General features: G+C 36.2%; 1 protein-coding gene across 1 annotated transcript in view; it reads right to left on the reverse strand.

The window, feature by feature from the left end:
• Nucleotides 1-27,139, reverse strand: part of HDAC9 (histone deacetylase 9) — a 708,604-nt gene that overhangs the window by 19,550 nt on the left and 661,915 nt on the right. Inside the window, exons 16-17 of the transcript XR_015246442.1 lie at nucleotides 17,187-17,307; nucleotides 11,916-11,965 (exon numbers count right to left, since the gene is read on the reverse strand). The gene's annotated coding sequence lies outside the window, so the exon portion shown is untranslated. The remainder of the gene's footprint in view (nucleotides 1-11,915; nucleotides 11,966-17,186; nucleotides 17,308-27,139) is intronic.

Consider the following 27,139-nt stretch of genomic DNA (forward strand, 5'->3'; position numbering starts at 1 on the left):
CACACCTTCTCACTCTTTCAAAATAAATAAATAAACTTAAAAAAATCTGTTTTAAATTTAGATAAAGTATTACCACATAGTAATACCATATTTGACCTCCAAAGGAGATGATAAAGTATGTTTCATTAATTACCTCTACTTCAGAGATAAAGAAATTGAAGCCTAGAAAAATTAAATTATTTGCCCCTTTGTAGTCACACAGGATCTTATCATTCAAAGTGTGGTTCATGGATCAGCAACATTGACATCATATGGGTAAGAGATGCAGAATTTCAGGCCCCATCCAGTTCTGTTGAATCAGAGACAATGTGGAGACTTGAATCCAAATGTTCTAATTTCTAAATCAAGTTTCTCTGTGTATCTCATTACAAGGGCTTCTGAAAACAATCTCCATATCTTTCTTACTAGTCTCCCTAAACTGCCACGATTCTAACGGGAGAACATTAGCTGGGTAGTATGTCAGATGGGACCTGAAGGTTTCAGGACTTTGAAGAAGATTTAAAATCATACCTTTGAGGCAGCAGCTTCTTTATTCTTTGCAAAACAAGACCTAATGAGGGCCACCCATCAGAATGCAGTAGGTCCATTCACTACACAGAGTTGCCACTGATAACCTACATCACCATATTTGATCCTCATAATAATGCAATGAGAGAGGCCCAACTGTCCCCATTTTAAAGATGAAGAAACTGTGGCTAAGTCAAATAACTATAAGATAGAGTTTACATTGCTGATTTCTCTGACTCTAGAGCTCAGTGGAAAGACATACACCCTAAAGCCATAAAACCACTCAAGGAAGGTTCCTCGTTATTTAGGTAGCAGTACTTCAGAATCTCTTGAAAGCCCTCTGTAATCTGGGCGATTCCTGTAGGAGTATGTTGACAGTCATATTTCTGGGCCAAGGACCTATGGTATTCTTCATTGTATTCTTTGGTTGGCTCTGCAGCCTTTAACAATGGCCTCCTCCCTTCTCCCATGTGATACAATATGCCTGTTCTTTGAATGTATATATTCATTTCATGTTAGATGTTCTGCTGAAATCCTGAGACTTTTGAAATGGAGCTGGGATGGATTTATGATGACAATGTGTGGGTAAACCCACATGCTTTCTCTCTTTTGTTCAACACTAAGAGGAACACATGAATGACAGCCCACTCCCTTGGGATCACTTGTAGGTTATAATGCCCACACCTTAGCTTTTTTAGTCATGGTGAGATGAAAAAGAAATAGAGAAGCTATAGGGAGGACCTTCAGATTCCAAGTAAAACCATGGATATGATGAATGAATACTGTGACCGATATTCCATATGGAAAGAAGGCGTGAACTATTAATGAAGCAGCTGGAAGAGACAAGGGGCATGCCATGTACATTAATGCTCTACCATAACCCCCCTCCCAGTATGATCAACTGCTTTCTGACAGCCCTGACCTTACATGTACAATTTCTAGTCACTCTTCATCTTCACAAAAATATCCCTTTGCTATTTATGTGCCTCTGATGAGAATAAGCATAGGAACATATCTGTTGTGGCTGTGCTGCATCTTACGATTCTGATTCTTATTTAAGGTACTGGTGGACTCAAGGATTTCCCAATAATACATGAATTACTTTGGGTTATGTGGTCAATCAAAGAATCTCAGAGTCCTTATTGCTATTCATAGTAATTGGCTGGTCAGTCCCACCAAGACTGAATTAGAGATATAGCCAAGTAAGACCATCTCAGTATTTTCCTACTACTTCATTTAATCTGGTGAACACGCTATGGAAAGTATATTTCATAATATGCTAATCCTTGTAAGTACTGGACAGTGCATGTTAGAGCCCTGTTTCTTCCAAGACAGCTTAATAAAATTAACTCTAACTCCATAGGTGTGTAAAATGAGATTCTATCTTAGTCATCCCACAGTGGTTTGGTCCAGTTTCAGAGGTTTTTCATTATTTTAGTTCAAATTACAATGCTGTGTATAGGTGCATAATTTTCACCCCAAATTAATGATGCCTGAGAGCATGGATAATACCTTACAGGAAGTACAATAAAAAAGAAAAGGCTTTCAGCAAAAGAAATAATTGTGCTTTATTATGGCTAGGATTATTCTCATTTGGGAAATGAGTGTTGATAATCATATGAGGTTGAAATTATGGTAAGTTGTGTGTGCACAGTACTGTGGTCAAGAGCCTGGGAATCAGGAGATCTCTACTTCGCCACCTACTAAGTGTGTGACTTGAACAAGTTACTCCTTTCTCTGAACCTCAGTTTCCTTTTCTGTAGAGTAGAAAGCCCAAGTTACACCTTTAGTAACAAGACTTCTGGGAATACTGTGAAGATTAAGACATGAGGTAGGTTATCACTGGAAGCTCCATGTAAAGACAGTGAATCAGTCCAGTTCTACAAGAACCAATAAATAGGTATGTTTTAAAGGGTTCTCTATGGCCCTGCTGGAGAGGTCAGGGCATCTCACCTAATAGATAATCACCTCATCAAGTCAACCTTCTGTACACTATTAGGTTTAAAGTTAAGGGTTATAATTTTACTTAGATTGTTACAGTACAGCTGTAAACAACTTAGCTGAAATTTTTTGTTGGTTCATCCCATTTAATACTGAAGATTATATTAAGAGTATCAGCAACAGAAATTTAATAGTAAACATAGCCCTGGAATTCAGACCCCAAAGTTTGTGCTCCTTGTGCTGTATACACACAGCACACAATTGGCAATGAACAAATAGAGAAGTCATCATCCTTTGCTTCATTCACTAACCTAATGGGATCAATAAATCAGTTATCTTGACTCTCACAGCTCAGATATACATCAGCAGGGACCAGCTGGAGACAACTGAGGACACAATACAATAGTGTCCATTAAAGAAGCAGCTAAAATGCACATGAAAAACCACTGGGAAATATAATACAAATGTCAGGGCATTTTCAATATACTTGAAAATGGCAGGTGTTAGACTATTGTATCTAATTTGCAGCTGCACAATATGGGAAACTATGTCCAAATAATGTTCCCAGGGACTGGGAACCCCAAAGCACATAATGCTGCTAAGATCTGGAGCTACCCAGATGTCTCACAGCCACAGCCTGGATAATTGTGCCCCTACCTTCAAGATCCTCCAAGGTCAGATCTTAAGAGAGATTTCAGGAACTACAGGGTTGCCTGTAATTGAACTTGCCCCCACCTCCACCACCACACTTAAATCCAGGAGTCAAAAAAGTAGGCCCTGAACTCTGTGTGTTCAGGACAGAACCCTATCCCAAGATGGTCACATCTTCATAGGTAGGAATGAAGATGGGGACCCAGAAACTCTGAGCAGTCTTGACAAGCCTACCCTCGTGCTCCCTGTTATCCCTCCTTAATTTAGTCACCACAAGAAGCCAGGACTCCCAGGTCATCTGTCACCCAGAAATGCTGATCTCCAAAAGGTAACACTTTCCATTAACCACCAGTTCTGTCCCCAAGCTCCACCAGATTTCATACTGTCTTCCTTCCTTGCTTTCTTTTCTGCAGAATATTCATCATTACACACACATATCTGAACTAATGCATATTTGCTTATCTGTCTCCCCCATCAGGACAGAATTTTTTTTCTGTTTTACTCATTGCTGTACTTATAGTTTCTTAGCATATAGTAAGCCCTCAGTATACATTTATTGTGTAAACAAGTGAATAAGTGAGTGAATAAATTCTGCCCGAAGCTGTGAGTATATTACATCTAAAGGCCAATTCGTTTTGTGTGTTTGACTTCTTTCTTCTTTACTTGCTTTTAATGGAATAGTGAGCTGATGCTAGAGAGTGCATTCACTTGCTAGCTCTCAAAATGAAGATTTGATGCCTCTAAGAAAACTGAGACAGGAAAGCTGTCTTGCATAAATCTTTCATTAGAAAAATGACTTTGGATTTTGTTCTATTAAGAGACCAGATATTTTGCCTTCAGTCCATATCATCATGGACTCTCAGGTCTTTCTCACAAAGTTGATGAACAGCAATAGAGGAAGCTTAACACAGTGTACAAGCGATAAGCCTAATAAGGGATATGATTGAGAACTGATAAGAAAATAAAAATTTTTTTTTTTTTTTTAATTTTTTTTCAACGTTTTTTTTTTTTATTTTTGGGACAGAGATAGACAGAGCATGAACGGGGGAGGGGCAGAGAGAGAGGGAGACACAGAATCGGAAGCAGGCTGCAGGCTCCGAGCCATCAGCCCAGAGCCTGACGCGGGGCTCAAACTCACGGACCGCGAGATCGTGACCTGGCTGAAGTCGGACGCTTAACCGACTGCGCCACCCAGGCGCCCCGAAAATAAAAATTTTTAAATAAGAATATGAGGCTAGAGTTGCTCCATACTTAGCACACAGGACGCTCTCAAAACCTATTTTTTTAATGGATAAATGAATAGATGTTGACATGTCTGAAAGAGGGGCAATAGGTTAATTAAAAAGTCATCTACTTAGTAGCAAAGAATTTCACTACTTTTAGGCCTTGTTTTCATTTCTTTGAATGGCCACACTTCAAAATGGTACAGGATCATTTTAAAGGATATCTACATGTGCCCATAGTAAACATTAATTAGAGGCCATATAAATCATATTAGTTAGAATATGGTAACAAAATAAATTAACCAAATGATTTTGGGTGTATATCATTCTCAAATGTATTAGTGTTTTAACAGTCTTCATTAAAAAATGATTCAATGAGGGGCGCCTGGGTGGCGCAGTCGGTTGAGCGTCCGACTTCAGCCAGGTCACGATCTCGCGGACCGTGAGTTCGAGCCCCGCGTCAGGCTCTGGGCTGATGGCTCGGAGCCTGGAGCCTGTTTCCGATTCTGTGTCTCCCTCTCTCTGCCCCTCCCCTGTTCATGCTCTGTCTCTCTCTGTCCCAAAAAACTAAATAAACGTTGAAAAAAAAAATTTAAAAAAAAAAAAAAAATGATTCAATGTATGCTTTGTTTATAAGATACTGCTTACTCTTTCAAGTTCTTAATTTTAATTATTCTATATCTTAAGAGAAGATGTTGTACAGTAATAATGATGTTGCTTGCCTATGAGTCAGGAGCTATGGGTTCTACCCAGGAGTGTGGAATGGTTAAGTCCTAGGGACTCTGCCATGAACTGATTGCTATGGCTCATGCATTCAGCAAACTAATTTAAGTTTTGGAATTTGAAATAGATGAAAATTTAGAAATTATGCTTTACTAAACTTTCTGTCAAAATACTTAACAAAGAAAAATCCAATAGGCTGTATCAATATTCTGCATTGGACATTAGTTTGTCATAGAGATTAATATTGGGATCAGGATCCAGGGTAGAGATGTGACAAATAAAAATATTAATGAAGTTTTTTCACATCAAAATGAAAAGGTGAGATGGGGCAGGATTTAGGTCTATTTTAAGCTGCACAACATAGAAGCTGACCAAAGATTCCTTTTCTTCTAAGTACTATTTTGTTTGTCAACTCTAAGTGTTCATCTGACCTCAGGCCTTATGTTTTCTTGACAATAGAAGTGGCAACCAATTTATGATTGTATATTTGAATTTATTCAAGTATGTTTTAATTTCTCAGAGCTTTTGTTTCACAGAACCATAAATTTCTTGAATTAGAAGCTTAATGTTCACCAAACCCATTTACCTTTAGGAATAGCATAATCTAAGTTTCAATTTCTTTAGAGAAAATTATTACAGACAAGAGAAAGATTATAGAACAAGAAATTCCAGAAATTGGTATGTTTTCTTCTTCTCTGCTATTGACAGTACTTTGGTTGATTGACAGTGTTGCTCATACAGTTTTTTATAGGTGTTGTGGTCCCAAGAATGTAAAAAACACATGTGTAAGGCTTTGATGATGGCATTTTTAAGCTATCTCATGTTGACAACAGAAGAATTTTAATAGCTTTGTTATATACATGTGTACTTTAAATAGGAAAATGAAATTGGAACTTGAAAATGCATCCTGTTGTGCTTAGCCATAAAGTCAAAGCAATAGAAAGAATTTAATCACAAATGAGATGCTACAGCGAAGTGAACTGAGGAGGAACTTAAGGTTTTCATTTCTAATTGCCCTCTTTCCTGCCATGAACACCAGATACTTAAAGATTATATGCCATTTTACATTTTGTAGTAAACACAGAGTAACATATAGATGTTTATCTCTGTAGGGAATGCCATCTACTTCCCTGTAACTATTATTGAGTATAGACAATTAGCATACTCTATGCAATACTGGAAAAATCCTTTGTTATTTAGAAGGCATCTCCTAGCTTGCATAATATTTTGCCCCACACCTAGAGCAACATGATCTTTTTGTGGAATCCATAACATGAACCAAAATTCTGAAACAATTTCATTAGGGCAGCTTATCAGTGTTACTTTTTCCAGGTGCCGAGTGGTATTCCTGCTAGTATCATTTGCATCCAGTTTAAAACTAATGAAAATCCAAATGGGAAAGGGGAGATGGGAAAAAGAGAAATCCCAAATCTTAGTGGGTCCTCTTATTATGCTGGAGGGAAGAGGGCTGTGATGCTTCTCTGATAGCAGCAGCGGAGGAAATGAAGCACTGATTGCAAGCTACGTTTGAGCTGAACATTAATACAAGGGAAATCAACATAATCCTGATTACCGCATGTGAGAAACAGATGCCACCCCCAACTCTGCAGATGTAAGTGACTGCTTAGGACAACTGGATGGGAACAGCACATAATGTGTGCACTTACGATAAGGAACATATAAATTTTGGCATAAACATTAGGTGTTGTTGTTGCTTAAGGGAAAAAAATTCCCTCCTAATCAGCAATAGCTTGATGCAATTTTTAATAATATGGTGTGTTATTATGACCTAAACAATTAATGTCTGGACGTGTAGCCCTACCTCATACTCATAACCACCCCCCATACACATGCACATACTCATACAAATATATTCATTCCTAATTGTTCTTGAAAATTTATTTACCTTGACTACTTGAATAGTTTCAACATCACTCTTCTTTCTTTTCTGTTCTGGAAGCCCCCTCCATTGTGTTTCTACAGCACAACATTTGTCCAAATCAGCCCAATGAATAGGCTATGAGCAAATGAGAAAAGTGGCCTTGTCTCATCAGTAACTACATTCCTGCACCTTATCTAATTACTGGCACAAAGTGATTTTTCCTACCCTTTACTCTTCATATGATAGCATTTGTTATGCCTTCTAAAATACTGATTGTGTTTCTAAGAAGACCACTCTGAAGAGCAGGATAAAAATATATTAGTCTAGTATTTCTGTTACGTTGAATTTAACGATCTGTCTATAGATTTTGTCAGAAAATAAATAATCTCCTGATATTATAACACAATAAAGAAAGTCAGAGAGGTCCTTTAAAAGACTTGCCACTAGATTTTTTTTTTTTTACTGTTATTGGGGAAGAACCAATGTAATGTAATAAATGGGTAAAATGATATAAAGATACAAATGTAGTATCAAATTGACAATTTGATACTTTTGAACGTATGTACATATATAATACTTATATATACATAAATATTATATATCAGGGGGAAGAGCTTAGATTATAAATATGACAGAATGAAAAAGAATTTGAGACATTTCATCCAAACCTGCCTCCTATACAGCAAGTATAGTTAGAACATAAATGAAATGTATGCTGAAAACCTCAGGGCAATGGAAATGAGCCTTAAATTACCTCCCCACAACCACCTAATCCTTCTCCCCATCTCCCCCTCTCCAAATCACACAAATGACATCTCTAACCTCCACAGTGTGTCAGATTTAGGAGTTATCAAATACAATACGGGCAGAGTAAAAGTTTGTAATAAAAATCCAGCTTTGTGTTCACAGATTGACTGAGTTGCTGCCGGAGAAGGTGCCTTGATAAAACCTCACAGGGCCTCATTTTTGGCACATCTTTGACCAGTTAGGCGGGCCCAGATTCTGCCCATGCTCAGCAATTCCTCATTCCTCCTAGGAAATTGTTCTGCCTCTTCCACAGCTCCTCCTCCTCCAATCAAGGGTCTGACACTGCCCATTGACCACGTTTATTTTTCTGCCTTTTGGCACCAGGAGCCTGTCTGTTGTAGGATAAAAGTGGAATTCTCTGCTGTCTGCAGGGCTTTCCCCAGGGAACAGAGCATGAAACCCAAACTTATATATAAAATCATATCCTGTTTGCAAACATCATATTCCCTTTGCTTCTCACTAATCTGGTCCTGTAAACCCCAGCACAGCTTGAGAGCCCATTCCTCATCTAAACAAATGCCATAAGCCCCTTTATACTTTTACAACCATGTCAAAAAATAATATTGCCTGCCAATAGTGATGTGATTGGAGTTGCCTCCTCCGAGCCATAAAAGAAGTGCAGAGTCTGTTATCAATTTCTCTAAGTGTATCATGGGAATTATGGGTCGATTCAGTTCCAAGTTATAAATGACAACTCAAAAGCCGCAGAAGTGTTTGAAGTTGGGAGCTGATGACGACATTATCATAAAAGCCTGCTCGTCCTTGCTTTTGTGGTTTTTTTTGTGGCCTATCAAGTGAAGAGGGAAAAATAAAGCTGAGAAATGATTTCAAGATTTCTTCACACAGCAGCAGGTCAGATGGCTAGAAAAATGATCACTATTTTTAGTGATATACCCTTAGGAGTGAGAACTAAAGTGGTCCTGCACTGGGTTTTATTTTCAGAGTCCCTTAATTATTTATGCCATTATACAATGACCAAGTCCTGTGATTTGGTAAAATGCTCTCTGCAACTGATGCATTTTCTGCAGTGCAATCACATATTAATGAGAAATGAGTCATGCCCTAGTAACTAACAAAATGAGAACCAAACACAAAGAAATTAGAAACCCTTGAGATTGTTGCTCAAAGTGTAATTCTGGAAAATATACCTGAAAGAAACTTAAGTACCATTTGCCCTTTGAGCAACTTAGCCAACACTGTCAAATTTTCATATGCAGAGTACACTTATCATGATGAGCACTGGGTAATGTACTGAATTGTTGAATCACTATATTGTACACCTAAATCTAATAAAATACTGTATCCTAACTATACTGGAATTTTAAAAACTTTAAAAAAGTATTATATACAATTTTAGGGGCAAATTTAATAAGAAGTAGGGATTTTCTGATTTCACAACATCCCAGGTATTCTCCTCAAAATCCAGTCAATCCATTAGCCTTCAGCAGGTATATATTAAAGCCATCTAGTAGCAAGTATATATTCCAGGAACTAGAGTTTCCTTTAACATTTGGGGAGCACTAAGTATTTTAGGATTCAAACTAATGGGTGCATCTTAGATGATCTGAACTAGAAGAGTGCCTTAAGACAGGGCAATTTCAGTGGTTTCCAAGTTCTCTGGGAAGAGAGCTTATGAAGTTGGACCACTCTCGGTTCATACTGGGTATCTTTGTATACTCTGTATGTCTAGAACTGTCCCAAAGGTAAAAATTTAGACTGGTAGAAACACAAAGGATTCAGAATTTCTCTTAGGACTTGTATCAAAACCCAAAATCTGAGGGGTAAGGAGGTTTCTGAATGCCTCAGAACACAATTTGGTCTCTGGAAGAAAAAAAAGCCAAATCAAACTAGTTTTTTTTTTTTTTTTTTAATGTTTATTCATTTTTGAGAGGAGAGAGACAGAGACAGAGTATGAGAAGGGGAGGGGCAGAGTGAGGGAGACACAGAACCTGAAGCAGGCTCCAGGCTTTGAGCTGCCAGCACAGAGCCTGACGCGGGGCCCAAACCCACAGACTGTGAAATCATGACCTCAGCAGCAGGCAGACACTCGACCAACTGAGCCAACCAGGCGTCCCAAACTAGTTCTTTACAGTTTCAACATGGACAAGCTTGTGCATGCACATGCATGCATAACACACACGTTCACACTCACCAGTGTGAACCTTCAGAAGACCAATAGGCCAATCTAATAAAGAGAAGTGCCTCTCTCCAGCCCTCTTCAATACTGATGAAGTCAAACTAATCCAGTCTTCCTCCTCCCCTCTGTCTGCCAAAGCTACATTTACCTACCACCACTGCTGTCACCAAGGATTAAGACAGTGTTTGGAAACATTATGAAGGACTTATTTTATGACACTCACTTTGCTTTATGTTGGACATACAGGGACAAAAGCAGCAGTGACCCTTCATTCCTTGGGCACTTCTAAGAATTTACTAGAACAGTTCGAGCTAAAGAATAAGAAGCTACCTTGGTATGAGTTTAAGCAGTTTGAATAGAGGTACTTTGTGTTCAAGGGATAATATAGTATAGGCACAACCCAAGTCAGACTTGGGAGGTGGATCCTAAGGAGCTGTCCTCATTTCAGCTCTGCGTCATGTATTAAATGTAAAGGAGTGGGAGTTTGATGACCATCACTCTTTTAACAGCTTTGATTTCCTCCCTATCATTGAATCTTCTAAGTAGCCATTAGCTTTGTTTCATTCTTTACCTCATTTTCAGGTACTCAGCCATTCTCTTAAAATGGGCACTTGGGATGTTAAAAAATAATGACAAAGCCAATGCCATCCGTTGTCAATGAAACCTAATTTAAAAGTCAGTTTATCCTCTGCTTTCTAGAATAATTTTGCAAGTTCCTGGCTTCACAGTGGGTTTGCTAAAAGTAAGGAGGGTTTAATGTAGGATAGTGATTATACTGAGCTCAAGGTCAAAAAGTGAAGCTCACTGGTGAGCTGCCACAAAAGGAACATTACATCAGCCACAGTGCTGCAATGCTAGGCTCCAGGGACTAGCCTACTGAAGACAAACGGCATGGAAAGAACAAATAAGCTCTTTTAGAACTCCTGCACATGGACACGCACATCAACCTCATACTTTTAGACTTTTACCCGTTACTGTGTGACTTCAGGAAAATAAGGTCATTTCTCTGAGCCTTCAGTTTCTCATCTGCAAAATGGTATTAATAACTATTTTACAAAACTGGTATAAACCTGGTATAATGTTAGCAAACTATAAATTCCAAGCAGATTTTGGTTCTTGTAGCTGCCATTTATATTTCTGAAGAGGATAGAATCATAGGTGAAGAAACAAAAAGATTATCCTTGTTAAATCTAGAGTCACTAAAATGAAAGAATTAACTGAAAATACGTACGATTTCCCTGTATAAAATTTAGTGATAGTAAAATATTGCCTAAAATATGGCACACACAGTTCTTTCCCTTCAATGTCCAAGAAACTTAATTGACTTAAATTCCTCAGTCCTTGAAACCTGATCTAGAAATATGCTCTCCTAATATGACTTAGTACTTAGTTCTACAAGATGACAACTTGTTACTGGTAAGGGTTAACTGTAAATAGATTGCAGGTTAAAGGATATGTTCTAACCATCCACCAAAACGTAGCACGTTTTCTTCGTATATTTAAACAAATTTGTCCTTGAAATGTGGTATAAATATGCTGGGTCAAAAAAGGCTTTGTTAATTATGGAGACAAATGGCCCCAGGGTTCACAAATAAAGTGTGCCACAATGCAAAGCACTTTGTGAAGTCTATGCCATTTTCACCAGGAATATTAGGTATTTGCGTACTCAGTATGAGTCTCTTGAAAATTGAATTCTGCTGCAAAACAGTTGAATCCTTTTGTGTTACCTTTTTTCCAGCTACATAAGTCTAGCAAAGTTGGCTTTGTGGATATGCTATCTGTGCAGTCACACAGAACTGTAGATTTAAAAGGCCCCGCACTTGGATTAATTCACTGTTGTCACCATCTTGAAATTCTTAGTAAGTTTTGCACACAGGGATATGCATTTTCATTTGGAATTGAGCCCTATAAATTCTGTAGCCAGTCCTGAAGTTTATGATAACTTTTACTGAGAAATGGCTTTACCCATAACCACAATGATAAATCAAAGGATTTTTTTTGGTAGTTTATGTTATTTAAAAGCAGCAAACAAACTCATACTTACCCCAAGTCCACCACAAGGTAATGAAGAAAAGAACTTTTGAGAGGCGTCACCTACACATTAAGAAGACATGAAAAAATATATAAATTGGGAATACAATTATAATTTTAAAAATTTTGGTGTTTAATAACACATGATATGTCACATAGTATTTATCACTTGATTCAGAAGAAAAGTAATCAAATTTTAGATATGCAAGAACTCAAAGCAAATGAATATAATTATTATTACATGTAGAGTCTACTGCCCTATGTGAAAACACACACCTATGAAATTTGAGTCTCCAGATTGTTTTGGCTAGCCTACACATCAATTAATATATCATAATATGTTTTTTATTTATAGTTTACTTAAAATAACTAAGCTATTCTGAGTGTATCCCTCTAAAGTGATGTCTTAAGGCAAAGTTTCTGAAATACACTGTCCTTTTCTTAAAAAGTTTAAATATTAAAACATCTATTCAAATACACAGACTTATTAATTTTTACTTCAGATATAACTAAGACAAAGTATACTTGTCTTAAGTATAAGCTTCTTCAAAATCCAAATTTTTAAAAATAAAAACACTATAAAAAGGATAACCTTGGGGCATCTGGGTGGCTCAGCTGGTTAAGCATCCAACTACAGCTCACAGTTTGTGATTCGAGCCCTGCATCAGACTCCGTGCATACAACTCAGAGCCTGGAGCCTCCTTTGGATTCTGTATCTCCCTCTCTCTCTCTCTCTGCTCCTGCTCGTGCTCGTGCTCTGTCAGTCTCTCTCTCTCTCTCTCTCAAAAATAAATAAATATTAAAAATTTGTTTAAAAGTAAAAAGGATAACCTTTAGGGGAAATCTATACAATATAAACACATATATATCTTCTTTAAAATATATACCAAAATCTTACCTGTGATTGTCTCTTGGAATTGGTATTTCATGGAATTTTTAATCATTTTGTTCACCTGAATTTTTATTTTCTACATTATCTAGTACATTAATAGAGAAAACAAAAATATTTACTCCCTAAACCTCCTTGCAAAGTAATTAAAGGAAAAGGCAATGGTCATTTCTGTATCATAGTCCAATGGCTCTAAAGTGACTCAGGTCAAAGATGTACTGATCACATGTGAAATTAAAATATATAATATTGTATATTTTAATGTCTGAACTCTTCATTCCACAGTCAGTAAAAAGGGGTAATATTACAATGTACTAAATGTACTAAAGAAAATTTAAAGTAATTTTTAAAAATTATTAAACTCCAAGAGAATAAATGATAAGCTGCTTAAAGAGAATTTTTATTTAGTAATGTTTATAATACAAAACAACCAAATAATCAATAATTTAAATTTAGTAATGTGTAAAAAATTTTTAATTCACTGAACTGACTGGGTTTATTTTTTAATAATATTATATTGCCTTATTCATGGACTCAGATCTAGCTAGCCACAAGCTAATGAAAACTGGTACTAAGAACGACAGGAATATTAATGCAAAGGAAAACCTTACACTAAAAATGATTGGAGAAAATGTTTTTAAAGTGTCACCTTACACAGTCTAGAGTACTTAAATAGACAAATGGTGCCCATTTTCAAATCTAATCATTTTATAAGCTATAGATGTCTTTCAAGATACAAAGACTGATAGGTCTGGTTATAATGAACTTTTATTTAAATCCTTCCTCCTAAGTCCAGAACATAACTATCAAAAATAGTAGTATTACTTTAAATCAGAAAATCATACAAGTGAATGAATTTCAATTAAATATGCATGCACATTGACAGACAGCTCCCACCTGCCAATCTGTGGGGTGGGGGGCGGGAAGGGGAGGCTGGGGGAGAAAGAAGGATATATACAGTGAAAGAAAGGGATAAAGAGAGGGAAGGTATCTTGAGGGTTATAAACTTCTATATATTTGTACATGGCAGCTTCAGTCTGGTCTTGAAGATAGAAGTAAAAAGCCACAAAAATTTAAATTTCATACACACACAAAAAAGGATGAAAGGTTAAACTTTTTAAAAAAAGAGATTATTCACTTAGAATTTGAATTAAGGAAAACAAGTTAAGTTTCTGGATTCACAAGAAAAACTAAGGTACTTCAAAGTGTCATCAAAGTTGATTTTAGTGCTTAACATTAGATCTAACAATGCAACATCCCTGTTTATCTTTCTTTACTCCTGTAGCTGGCACAAAATATTGAAATTGCTTCACTGATCCCTGAGAGGTGTCTATGGAATTCCTCATGTGTATCTAAAACTAACTCTAAAATCATCAATTGTATGAATATTATCTCACATTAAATACTAAAAACTAATAATATGTGGCCAATTTATTTACATTAAAACCATAAAAACTACCAAGATATGGAAGCAGCCCAAGTGTCCATTGATTAGTGAATGGATAAAGAAGATATGGTATATACAGAGAATGGAGTATTATTCAGTCATAAAAAGAAACAAATCTTGCCATTCACAATGAAAAGGATGGACTAGAGACTGTAATGCTAAGTGAAATAAGTCAGTCAAAGAAAGACAAATACCATATGATTTCACTCGTATGTGGAATTTAAGAAACACAACAAACAAGCAAAGGGAAAAAGAGAGAGAGAGAAAGACAAACCAAGAAACAGACTTTTAATTATAGAGAACAAACATGGTTACCAGAGGGGAGGAGGGTAGGGGAATGGGTTAAATAGATGAGGATTAAGCTGTGATGAACATCAGGTATTGTAATGAACTATTGAATCAATGTATCATACACCTGAACCAAATGTAACACTATATGTTAATGAACTGGAATTAAAATAAAAACTTAAAAAAAAAGCATGGGGATGGGTGCATTCCAGTAAAATTTCACTGATGGACAATGACAAAAAAAGAAAAAGGAAAAGAAAAAAGAAAACAAACCTGTAAAAACTAAGCTATTGATACTTGGTGTTTTCATGGCATACATCATAGGAAACTCCTTTGTCCAGGTTCTAAATTATAGTTTGACATTTACTTGTAAATCATTACATTTTTAAATTATATATATGTCGACTATTTTGAGAAAATCAGTTTTGCTCAAGTGTAAAATTTCATTACAAAAACAGTGGTATTGCCATGTTTCATAAGTAAACCAGTTTGGAATTGCTGAAATGTATTTCCTCCTTTCTCTTAAAATGTGGAATAATGGGGACGCCTGGGTGGCTCAGCTGGTTAAGTGTCTGACTTCAACTCACGTCATGATCTCAAGGTTCGTGAGTTTAAGCCCCATGTTGGGCTCTCTGCTAACAGCTCAGAGCCTGGAGCCTGCTTCAGATTCTGTGTCTCCTTCGCTCTCTGCCTTTCCTCCACTCATACTGTCTCTTTCAAATAAATAAAAACATAAAAGAATTTTTAAAAAGTGGCTGTTCATCAGCTTGATAAAATGTGGAATAACAATTGTTTGAAACACCTCTCAAATGCCTATGTGTAAGTTTATCCCAATTACATCCAAAGTACCTAGTCATATGCCTTGACTGATTTATCCTTTAGACCATATTTAATTTTTAGACCATATTTAGAATTTTAACAATTAGGAAAGTTTTCTACTGGTTTTCTCTTAACTAAGTTAAACACAATTATCAAAATGGACACAGCTTTTTATCTTTAAATACATGAGTATTTTGATCTCATAAAACCATGAAAGTTCAGTTTGCTTCAACTTTGTGGTAAAATAGGTGTGATTATTAAATCATGTTAAAATAAGGACATTTATTATATAGTATCCATAGCAAAAGAAGTACTTTATGTAAAAGATCTGCATGTGCAGGGGCGCCTGGGTGGCGCAGTCAGTTAAGCGTCCGACTTCAGCCAGGTCACGATCTCGCGGTCCGTGAGTTCGAGCCCCGCGTCAGGCTCTGGGCTGATGGCTCAGAGCCTGGAGCCTGTTTCCGATTCTGTGTCTCCCTCTCTCTCTACCCCTCCCCCGTTCATGCTCTGTCTCTCTCTGTCCCCAAAAAAATAAATAAACGTTGAAAAAAAATTTTTAAAGATCTGCATGTGCAAATATTGATTCCTTCAAAAGAATTCAGAAAAAAAACATATAGATTATATGTTTGGAGTGACTTGCCTTTATATTAATTATATAACTTCAATTCTACTATACAAAGTATTTCTCATCATCAAATTTTGAATGTTTTCTAAAAACTGAGTAGTCTTTATGCGTTCCCATTTCTGTCAGTTTCTCTCCAAGCTACCACTACCCAGCATGCATGCATTCACATGCTCACACACACTCACCCATATGCCTTTACTTCACAAATTTAGGGGTGCCTGCCATTTGTTTTAAAAGGCAGATTGTAAGCATTATAATGGGTAACTGTTAATTTCCCTTTATAATTGCTTTCTAAGATGCCTGCCTACTACATGTCATATACTTGCTTTTGAATTGCTTAGGACCAGTTAACATAAATCACGTAGAAATTGCATTAAATTAGGTGAAAGAGTCCAATAGTTGGGATCTGACATAATAGGTTTGTTTGAAAGAAAGGGACAAGGAAAAGTCCTAAAATGCCCTTTTAGTTAAAATACTTAAAATATGATCCTTTGGCATACATTGTTATGTCATGTATTATTATTCCACTATAAAAGGTTATTAATAAACAATATAATTAATATTAGTTGCTCCAGCTAAATATGGTTTTGTCACAAACTGTTTTCTGAAATCTTCTGTTTCTATCACTCATATAAAGTTTATGCAAAGCTCCGCAACATAAATTTTATTTTAATATCTAATGGTAAATGTTTGAAAATTATATATTAACTAAAAATTGTGTTTATTAGTTTTACACTTCTGCTATCTACTTAACTATTTAGTTCCATAGTTAAGGTATGCATTAAATGGATTATACTAAAATTTAAAATGCAATCTTACAATAAAATGTAATGTTCTAGGTATAGTAATAATGAGCTGGTACAGTGCCTTTTATATGTTAAGGTCAAAGTAAAAAACTAAAAGACCCAAAAGAAATTGGAAAGGTGAAGATAAAATTGCATGAAGAATGTGAAAATCTTTATTTCTTTTAGCTTAAAAATGTAGACAAAGCCAAAACAGTAAACATCATAGAACTTGCACTGTCATTTTTTCTAATGCAAGATTTTCTTAATCTATGCTGGTTTCTATTGTAAAGGACTCATTCCACAGAGCAATGCTGTTGGAAAAGCTGATTTTTTTATCATACTGCTTGCCAAGTATTTTGAACTGACAACAGCATTGACTAATGATAGTGCTGGAATGTGCTATTCTCAGTAGAATGGAGACCCGTACAGACCTAGGAGTGTTCTGGGGTCCAGCTTCTGTCCATCCAGAGGGTTGGTGCCATACAACAGTGAGTGATGTTCAGAATGAACAAGCTGTATTTCCTCCAGGCTGGCTTTTCGACCTTGAATTCGCTGAAAGAAAATAGCAGAAGCCTACAGTACTCCACTAAAAACATTTAGAAGAAAGTAAGACACAAGTCACATTTAAGATGATTAATAATGAACTGAGTTTCATCATGCTGGAATGTGACACTGATTTGCTTAGTAAAGTACCATAATAATATTTGAAAAATGAGTGCATGCAAGGTTCAGAGCCTATGGATTGTTTATGCCTATGCCCAAATGGGCAACTGACATAAAGCATATTGTTCTTTGACATAAAAATAAGTCTATAACAAAGAAATTAAGAGTTAACTCCTTTGTAAAAGTATCAGCTTAAAAACAGAGGTTAAAACAAACAAAAAACCCCCCCCAAAAAAAAAAACAACAAAAAACCTAGTGGCTACTGTTTAGCTGAGAGGTGAATTCATTAAAATCTTACTTTACATTCACTTGAAGAAGCTGTTAGAACAATTTCTCTATACTTTCTTAAAGAACATAGTAATATCAACACATTTTAATGTAATCTATTATCACAAAAATGCTGATCACTTCATGTGTGCACCTCATGGAATCATTAATCTAGATCAATGTTACTCAAAGTATGTCCGATAGGGTCAGTAACATTTCAGGAATGGTTTGTGAATAGTGTGTGATGAGGTCTATACAGAAATTCAGAGTAAATATTTAGAAACTTATAGTAATTGAACAAACTATTTTTATATCTATTGAATCTAATAAAATCTTGTCTTCCATTTTTATTTTACTTTTGTAGTAATTTAATGTATTTTATAAAACCATTACTGTGACAGAAGAGGTAAGCAAAAACCAAAACTGCTGTTTAGCCAGAGATAGTCTGACACTCTCTCTAGACTCAGTCAATATTTTTATGCACATGCTAGGGAGAGACTTTCATTTCAACAAAGAATGGTGCTTCAACATAGACAAAAGAGCACATTACATGAAACCTCAGATAGTCAATATACGAAGTATTCTTCTTGGCCACATTTCTCAGTTGACATATCTACAGGTCCAATAAACATCATGCTGGTGTATGAAGTTAATTAGCCTTACTTCTGAAAATTGCTGGGCTTCCCAAAATTACCCAGGCAGTATTAATGTATCACTTAAAATACGTATCACAACAAAGCCCTTGTAATGTAACATATTAGTATAAAACTACAGTGAAATTCAAAGAAAATTTGTTCAGGAAATGCTATCCTCTCATGTTCCTGACCATGAAATCACCAGGTGACATGAAAACATTGGGAGACAGCAACACCTCTCTGAGGACCAGGACAATTCCATATTCAACCTCCCTAATTTAAGGAAAGGTGGTTGCTGTTGATGTTTAAGGAAGCAGGCTGGGAAAATCTCAAATATGCTGATACTTCCTAGGGGTTTACTGGGTAGAGGGCAGAGCTCTGCTTGTCACAGAAAATAAATCATCATGTCACAGTGAGAGAGGAATGGTGGGAGATCCAAGGAGTAAGAACAAGGTAACAGGAATGATGTAAAACAGAAACTTCTTGACACTGCGCTTGTAATGTGCCAAATAAATAAACAAATGCATATGGAATTTTCTTTGTCATAGCATTGAAATTTCCTGTTTTTGACATCCAATTTACATCTCTAGAAAAAAATTTTAAATGCTTGAGAGAAATTATTTCTAGATAGGTACTGAATGCTGAAATTAAACCAGGTAGACAACGCTGAAGACAAAGGAAAATTTAATGATGGCCAACTGGTCAGTCATTGCTCTGATCAATAAACAAACATGTTATTGCCCTAGGTGGTTTGCTAGTAAACATTAAATTTGGAAGAGTTACGGAAGGTCAGAACAACCAAAGAAGAATGGCAAATGATAAGATAAAATAAGCAAGAGAAAGTTCAAAGAAATATTAAAGGTTAACATTTTAACTTTGAGATTTCAGCTGGTGGAAAATCCCCCAAGATAAACAGTGGTAACTCCATGGTCTGAGTCATCTAGAATTGGAATGGGCACAGCACTGGAAACCAGACTGTGGCAACCAGTCTTAGTCTGGCAGAATAATGAACAACGTGAAATGACAGGGCTTCCAAATCTTATTTCTATGAGTCTATGAAATCCACAGCCATTAACATTTCACATGCTGATATAGTGAAACATCTATATCTTAAACAATGTCAATTCTATAGCTAACAATCAAACCCACATTTTGGCTACTGTCATAAAGCTTCATTGATTTTTTTCCCTTCCTCTTTTTCTATAAAGTTAGTTTTTCAACTCTGAATTGAAGTTCTACCTCTGGCATAACATTAAACACCATTAATAATAAACATATCTTTAGGTTTTTATAAACTAGTCACATATATTTGCATACCATACACTTCATGCTTGTCCCAACTCCTTTTTCATTCTCCCACAATCCCACTTACATTCACGTGGAATGCTCAATCACACATTTCAAAAATAATCTGGTAACAAGATTTAATTATTGATGGTAGCCCAAGCACTGATAAATCATAGGAGGACACCTGCTGAATCTCAGTAATTGTCTTCTGTACTATCAGTTAACTAACAGTAAGGATAGGGCATCTGATGCAGTCTATTTAACACTGACTTGCTCAAAGTATTCTGCTCTAGTTTATACTCTTGTCCTACCTCTTACTATTAAAATGTAATGTAGCTCCTAAGTTTTCACTTCGATTTCTTTCCGGCCCCCTTTCTCTGCTCCCTTATGAATTCAAAAAAAGTATTTTATACTGACTTCAAAAAAGTATTTTACACTGGTTCTTTTTATTATTATAGAATATATTTCTTAAAAAATAATTACACTAAATATAAGGAAGTACTTATTCTTAATAATCACCGTCTGCTCCTATGGATTCCAGACAAAATCTACAAACAAGATATACATGTTTCTACAGAAAGGGAGCAGTAAAAACCAACTCATTATGAAAAATGTTTCTACCTGGAAAAGTGATCTGGAGAAAGCATGTTTTGAGATTTATATCTCACAGGGGCACTGCTGTGGGAACTTGGTGGATGACTAAGCTAAAAATTCTGAAATTCCTTCTTTCTTAACACATAGGATCTCCTGGAGTAGTTCCATTTTGCCTCACTTTTATCAGATGTCTTAAATTTGTCATATTTAACTTTTTCTCTCAAATTGAGGCTTCCAACAATTCTCATTTCTGGCATTATCATCAGTAATTTATTATGTGATGTGTTTATGCTTAAATACAGATATTTTCATTTAAGCCCTTCCCATATTTTCTACTTCCTGTGTAGCCTTTATTCCTTAATTTCTCTCTCATGATGCTCTGAGTCAAAGGTCAACAGCATAATGAGTCATGAAATAGGATAAAGTGCTCTGATAATCACAATTTAGGAAGATACTGATTTCCGTTCTCAGAGATACTTAGCATGCAAGATGTCTATCTGAAGCCATCTATGATTCTGACCAAAGGGATTTATGAGAACTCTCAGTATATTTGGACACTCAATGCATATAAAGGATAGCTTTCCTCTGGGTCTTTCTCACTTAAAATCCCAATATAGGTCTTAAATACCTTGCTAATACAGGCTTAGGAAACAAAGCTTGTAGCTCTTCTTTCATTCTCTTAATAAAGAAACCCTGTGATGTAGGATGTACTCATTATTATGTTTTCATTCTCTGTGACCTGCATCCTTTTTTTTTAATTTTTAAAATTTACATCCAAGTTAGTTAGCATATAGTACAATAATGATATCAGGAACAGAATCCAGGGATTCATCCCCTACATGTAATACCCAGTGCTCATCCCAGTAAGTGTCTGTGACCTACATTCAAGAAGTTGTTCTTTCAGAGTAGGAAAAGAACTAATGTGTACTGAGTAACTACTCTCAGTGATAAGCACCTGAGGTATATGACCATATTTAGTTTAGAGCCCCAAACAGTCTACCTTCAGGTTTGAAGTTTGACTAAAGTTATTTCAAATGACTATATCAGGGGTGCCTGGGTGGCTCAGTCAGTTAAGCATCTGACTTTGGCTCAGGTCATGATCTCGTAGTTTGTGGGTTCGAGCCCTGTGTCGGGCTCTGTGTTAACAGCTCGGAGTCTGGAGCCTACTTCAGATTCTGTGTCTCCCTCTGTCTCTGCCTCTCCCCCTCATTCACATTCACTCACTTACACACACTCTCTCTCTCTCTCTTAAAAATAAACATTTAAAAAATAAAAAAAAAATAAAATGACAATATCGAGTCTCTCAACACATCATGGTTCTTTCCTAAAGAAATAGTCTTTCTGAAATAAAGCCCATTAATGCAACCTGATTATAGAAGGAATGTTCTGAACATGATCTCCAAAGTCATACTGTGACAGGATAAAATGCAGCCTACCCACACCCACCCACACACAGAGCACACACACGGTATAGATTCATATTTTTTTCTGCCAAGGAGCTGGGCAAAAAGGAAACAGTTCTATTCCTTCCCCTCCTGTGTTCAAAGCCTGGATTGAGGCCAGTGTCCTAATCAGTTCTCATTGGCCCTGGAGGAATCAGAACCTTTTGTAAAATATAATAAAGGGCATAAAATCATGATAAAATGCATGAAAAAGCAGTGCCTTTGGTTAGGGAACTAGAAATAATTTAGCAGAACAGATGGATTGCATTGGTTTGGTATTATTGAGGACATGAAAGGGCTCATTTTGTGGCAGTTCCAAACTAAGAGAAAATGTCCAACTTAAATTTGACAAGTCAAAGTACCTGCCTCTGCTGGGGGAGACCCTATTTTCTTTAATCATTTTCAAAGTGGTGACATATTAGGCAACAATTTCCACTGAAATATTTCATTTTCTGAAAATATTTCATCCAGTGTCCCTAAATATAGGGATGCATTTTTTTTCCTACAAAAATTCACAGGGTTGGCGACTTCGAAAGTTAAGAAATCATAAATGACTTAGGAGTGTCAAAGTTACCTTCTGTTACAAATTCCATACTTAATATTTAATGGGTAAGTTCACAGCCTATTCATTTTTCTTGATACCCTTCTCTCAAACAAATTCAAGATTCTGGACTCATTGCTCATGTCCAATGGTATCTATTGGAGTTTTCAAATGCTACATTCAATTGTTTCTTTGATTTTACATAAAGGATTTTTCAATCCCCTTCCCCCAACTGCATTCTTTGCTTCTATATATCCCTCATGATAATAACTTATTACTATCAGAGTTTTTCTTATAAACAAAGGGGAGTGAAAGAAGGGAAGGAGGCAATTAAGCAGACAGGCAGCCCAATAGGCTTGTGGTCCTTTCAGCTGGTCACATGGAAAGAAAATAAACTGGAGGTCAGGAGCCCTGAGTTCTAGGTTCGGACCGTCACCTGTCTGTAACATGCTCCTAGCCAGCTATGAGGTACATTTCAGGACCCTAATTTCTCCATTTATAAACATTAGGAGGTTTGACCAAATTACTTCAAAGTCCCTCTTTAGCCCTAAAATGATAATATTCTATGTGAAATGATCTTATACACAATAAAAACTCAACATTCTTTAATTGATAGAATTGACTTAGGCAAGCAAATATAATAATTGAAGTAATAAATTACTAAAGTTGAAGCAAGAGTGGAGATCTCACTATGGTTTTCAAAAGTATATTAGCTATACTTTGAAGCAATTTCTTAATGTTTAATCATAATTGAAAAATAAGTATATTTTCTAAAATTCCTATTCCTACCTTGTGATAACTTCAAAATAATAAATACATTTCCCAATTTTTAAAAGTCTGTGTATGGAACTTCTGAGTTAATGCTACCTTTGTTTCTCAAGTAAATGCTCACTTCTGTTACACTCCCATGTTCATATATTTGACTCCATTCACCTTTTTGTCTCTATCCCATTAAGCTTAAGATAAGAAATAGACCTCCTGGAGCGCCTGGGTGGCTCAGTCGGTTAAGCATCTGACTTCGGCTCAGGTCATGATCTTGTGGTTTGTGAGTTCGAGCCCTGAGTCGGGCTCTGTGCTGACAGCTCAGAGCTGGAGACTGCTTCACATTCTGTGTCTCCCTCTCTACCTGCCCCTTCCCTGCTCATGCTCTGTGTCTCTCTGTCTCAAAAATAAACATTAAAAAAATTTTTTTGAATTAAAAAAAAAAGAAATAGACCTTCTGGTATAGTGGTTTTTAACATTGTCTGCACCTTGAAATCAGCTGGGGAAGATTAAAAGGTATTATTGCCTGGGTCCTACCTCCAGAACGTCTGATTAACCTTGGGGACACCCTGGGCATATAGATACTTAGAAACACCCTGTGGGTTTTAATGTGCATCCTCGGTCGAGAACGACATGTTAGAGGGAGCTGTCCATTCTTTCTGCTCGTAAATGAATTCAAGATACTGACACTCTACTGACCCACATTTCAAACTGTAGTTACAACAAATGGTTGTCACAGCAAAGGTTGGGAAGTAAGAAAGATCTATCTGTTCTTCAAAACAAGTGCCTCCACTTGCTTATAAAACTGCTTGATTCGGTCATTACAATTCACGTAAAGATATTTCTGGGTGCATAAAGTAATTGCAAAAGAATTTCAGAGAACAGCAAATCCTAGTCAATAATAAAGGTCTGAATGGTAAAAAAGTATACATGCTATATATTTCTTAAAAGTTTATTTCCACCCATTTCAAAATATTATGCTCATCAAAAAGAAAAAAAATGTTACCCTTTAGTGTAATTGCTCAATTTTTATGATTTTATGTAACTGAATCTCCTAGATTATACTTATTCTGTAAACAACTGTAAATGAACATTTTAACGGTTTGGGCTAAAGCATTGATTTTTTAAAAATAGTAATCATATATGAAACAAATTTTGTCACAATAAATATTTTGCATTACTTTAGCATGATAATTTTCAGATGGTTAAAAACATGTAACTATTCATTTTTGTTAATAGGCTTTAGGGGCGCCTAGGTGGCTCAGTGGGTTAAGCATCTGACTCCTGATTTTGGCTCAGGTCATGATTCCATACATCCCATACAGGATCCCATCCCACAGAGCCACACACTGGGCTCTGTGTTGACAGCATGGAATATACCTGGGATTCTCTCACTCCTTCTCTCTCTACCCCTCCTCTGCTCATGTTCTACAAACAAACAAACATTTTAAAAAATAAGCTTTAATGCTGCTCTTAAAATAATCCCGTATCACTCTCCAAATGTGGGCAGTCTGTCTTATTTCCTTTTGTTGATTGTTTTCCACATTAATTCTTCCTTTTTTATAGAAAAAAATAATCAAAACAAAAAATTCCAAATCATCTTAATTCTGATTATAGGCTGCACGAGTAATTTTAATGTATTTATCTGACTAGGTTCACTCTACTGTGATATACAAATATCTCTCAGAATAATTACAAAATGTATCCTGGTTTACTCATCACATCTAAATCATTTGTGCCACTTCTCAAGACTGTCCTGTCCTTTAGAGACAATTCACAAGACTCCCTGTTAAAGTTTCTTACTGCTTTGTGGTTAGATTCTAAAACACAAACACACATAAAATTTTCTTTTTGCAAGCTAAACAGTAAGCTGTTATGTGCTGCCATCTAGTTAGATTACTCTATAAAACAAATGTTTAATTGAATTAACTTGCAGTATTCAGTGCTTTTTAGCAGTTATGTCAGAAAATCTGCACATTCCAAAAGTTTTTCTCAAAGAGTATTATATTTCTTTATTTAGATTTGAAAAAGGTCTTCTAAAATTACCTGTAATGCACAGGAAGGTGTGGGACCCTAGCCCTGAGCTCCTTGGCATCTTAAGATTTTACATTAAACCTGCTCTCCACTTTTCTCATTGGAACGGCTGAGGAAGTCCCAAAAGGCACAACAGTAGCTTGGTTTTGGGTCCCCGAATTGTTTTGTAATTACTTTGTGTTGGCACTTGAATAAAAGAGTTAAACATTTCAGCACAGTATGTTGCTTATGGTTTTTACTTACGAATTAAGCGAAACAAAGTTATTCAATATTAGTTACAAAGAGCCAATGCAAATTCCACATAATATGTAATCCAACAAAAGCATTATAAAATGTTATTATTCTCAAAACAAATGTGAGAGCAAGCAAATGTCTGTGGGTGGCTTGGTGGGGCTGAGAGTCATGAACACTTCTGGAAAAACAACTGCAAGTGCATTTCTAACAGATGATGGGTCAATCTCTGCAATTTTTTAAGGACAGAAAAGCACATTGTTTTCTTCAGGGCACACACACTTTAGAAACCTGGCTACCTAATCAAAGGACTTGTTTCTGAGGAGGATACCGAATGACCCCTCCAGATCCACTTCTTATGGTGACAAGAAAGCTACCGATTTTGCTTTTTGCTCTCTAAAGAATCAGTAAACTAAGTGTGAATGATTCAGTTGGGGAAAAAAATTAAATAGTACAGGCATGAAGGTCTAACCACCTCAATTTTTTAAAAAACAGTGCCACGTCATGCCAAAAGAAGTTGACCCATGTATCCACTGTAATCTAATATAATGAAGACTAATGTTTTCTCTGGCTGCTAATCAGGACTAGTAAGCACAACCAATTTACACTACAGCTTACAAGTCAAAAAGCAGTATGTTTACTAAAACACTCTAAAAATTTTGTCTACTCTTAACCAAAGAAAGTGTTATGTTCCAAATGAGCTCCTTAGCCATCTAGTTTCATATGATATCACTAGCTGGAAAAGATCCTAGCAAATATCCTGCCTAAGAGCCTCATCTTACACATGGGCAAACCAATGAGTAAGGTTAAATGAGTTGACAAAAGTATACAGATAATTAATGTCAGGAGTAAGGTCAAATCTAATGTTGAACAATAACCTTTGAAGGAATCCATTTTGATTGATTTTCTACACTGCTAAATAAACTGACACAATACATAATTCTGATTTGTGGATCAGTCTATTATTTTGAAACAAAGGAGGCCATAGAATGTTTACAAATTGCCATCTTCCCTATCATATCATTGTTTAATTACAAAATTGACTATTCTGTTGGTTGAAGAAAGCTGACATTTCTTTGAATGCCAGTAGAATGGAGACTCCTTACCTTCTTTCCCAGTGAAATAAAAAGCCAAAAACAAACACAAACAAAGACAGAAGGAGGTCAAGCTCTTCAACATTAGGTCTGGGGTACTTCCTCCTTTGCATTCTGATATACAACACTTCTACTTCCATCTCTTGTTCAGATGGCCCTTCTGATGCTGTCAAGACTATGGAGGCAGCACTGGACCACACTCTTTCTCATTTTATTTTTCTTCTCCAAGCCAAATCAGTAAGAGTCTTTAAAATCACTGCAACATAAATTAGTAACTCAAAATCCCTTGTGATTTTGTAATTACATTTTTTTTTCTGTGACCATTTGATTAATATCGGCTGATCCCACCAAATGGTAATCTCCTTGAAGACAGGGCATGAATCTTCTCTAGATCCTAATACAGGAGTCTGGAAAACTCAAAATTTTGATGTACCATTGAATGGATGAATCCTGTTCTTAAAGTATACATCTTAAAGATTCTACCATTCTTAAAGTGTGGTGGCCAGATCAGCAGTATCAAGATTACCCAGACACATGTCAGCAACCCAAATTCTCAGACCTCATCCCAACAGGACTCCACTACTGCTGAATATGAACCTCTGAGGCTGGATCCCCACAATCCGTATTTTAGTATTCCCAATGATTCTGATGTGTGCTAACATATGAGCACCGCACTAATCAATAAATGAATACCACTTATCTGGCCACAGGTTTCAGCTTGCTGACCAGCTATATGTCCCCAGAAATCTGTTGATACCTTCTCTAAAAGCACTGGCTAACTGCTAGCTATAGGTGGCTACACAGACCTGGCAGGAAAATAGTGTTCAAAGATGG

This window comes from Puma concolor, chromosome A2 (genome assembly GCF_028749965.1).
Source record: "Puma concolor isolate L17-30 chromosome A2, mPumCon1.1.hap2, whole genome shotgun sequence".
NCBI classification, from domain to species: domain Eukaryota; kingdom Metazoa; phylum Chordata; class Mammalia; order Carnivora; family Felidae; genus Puma; species Puma concolor.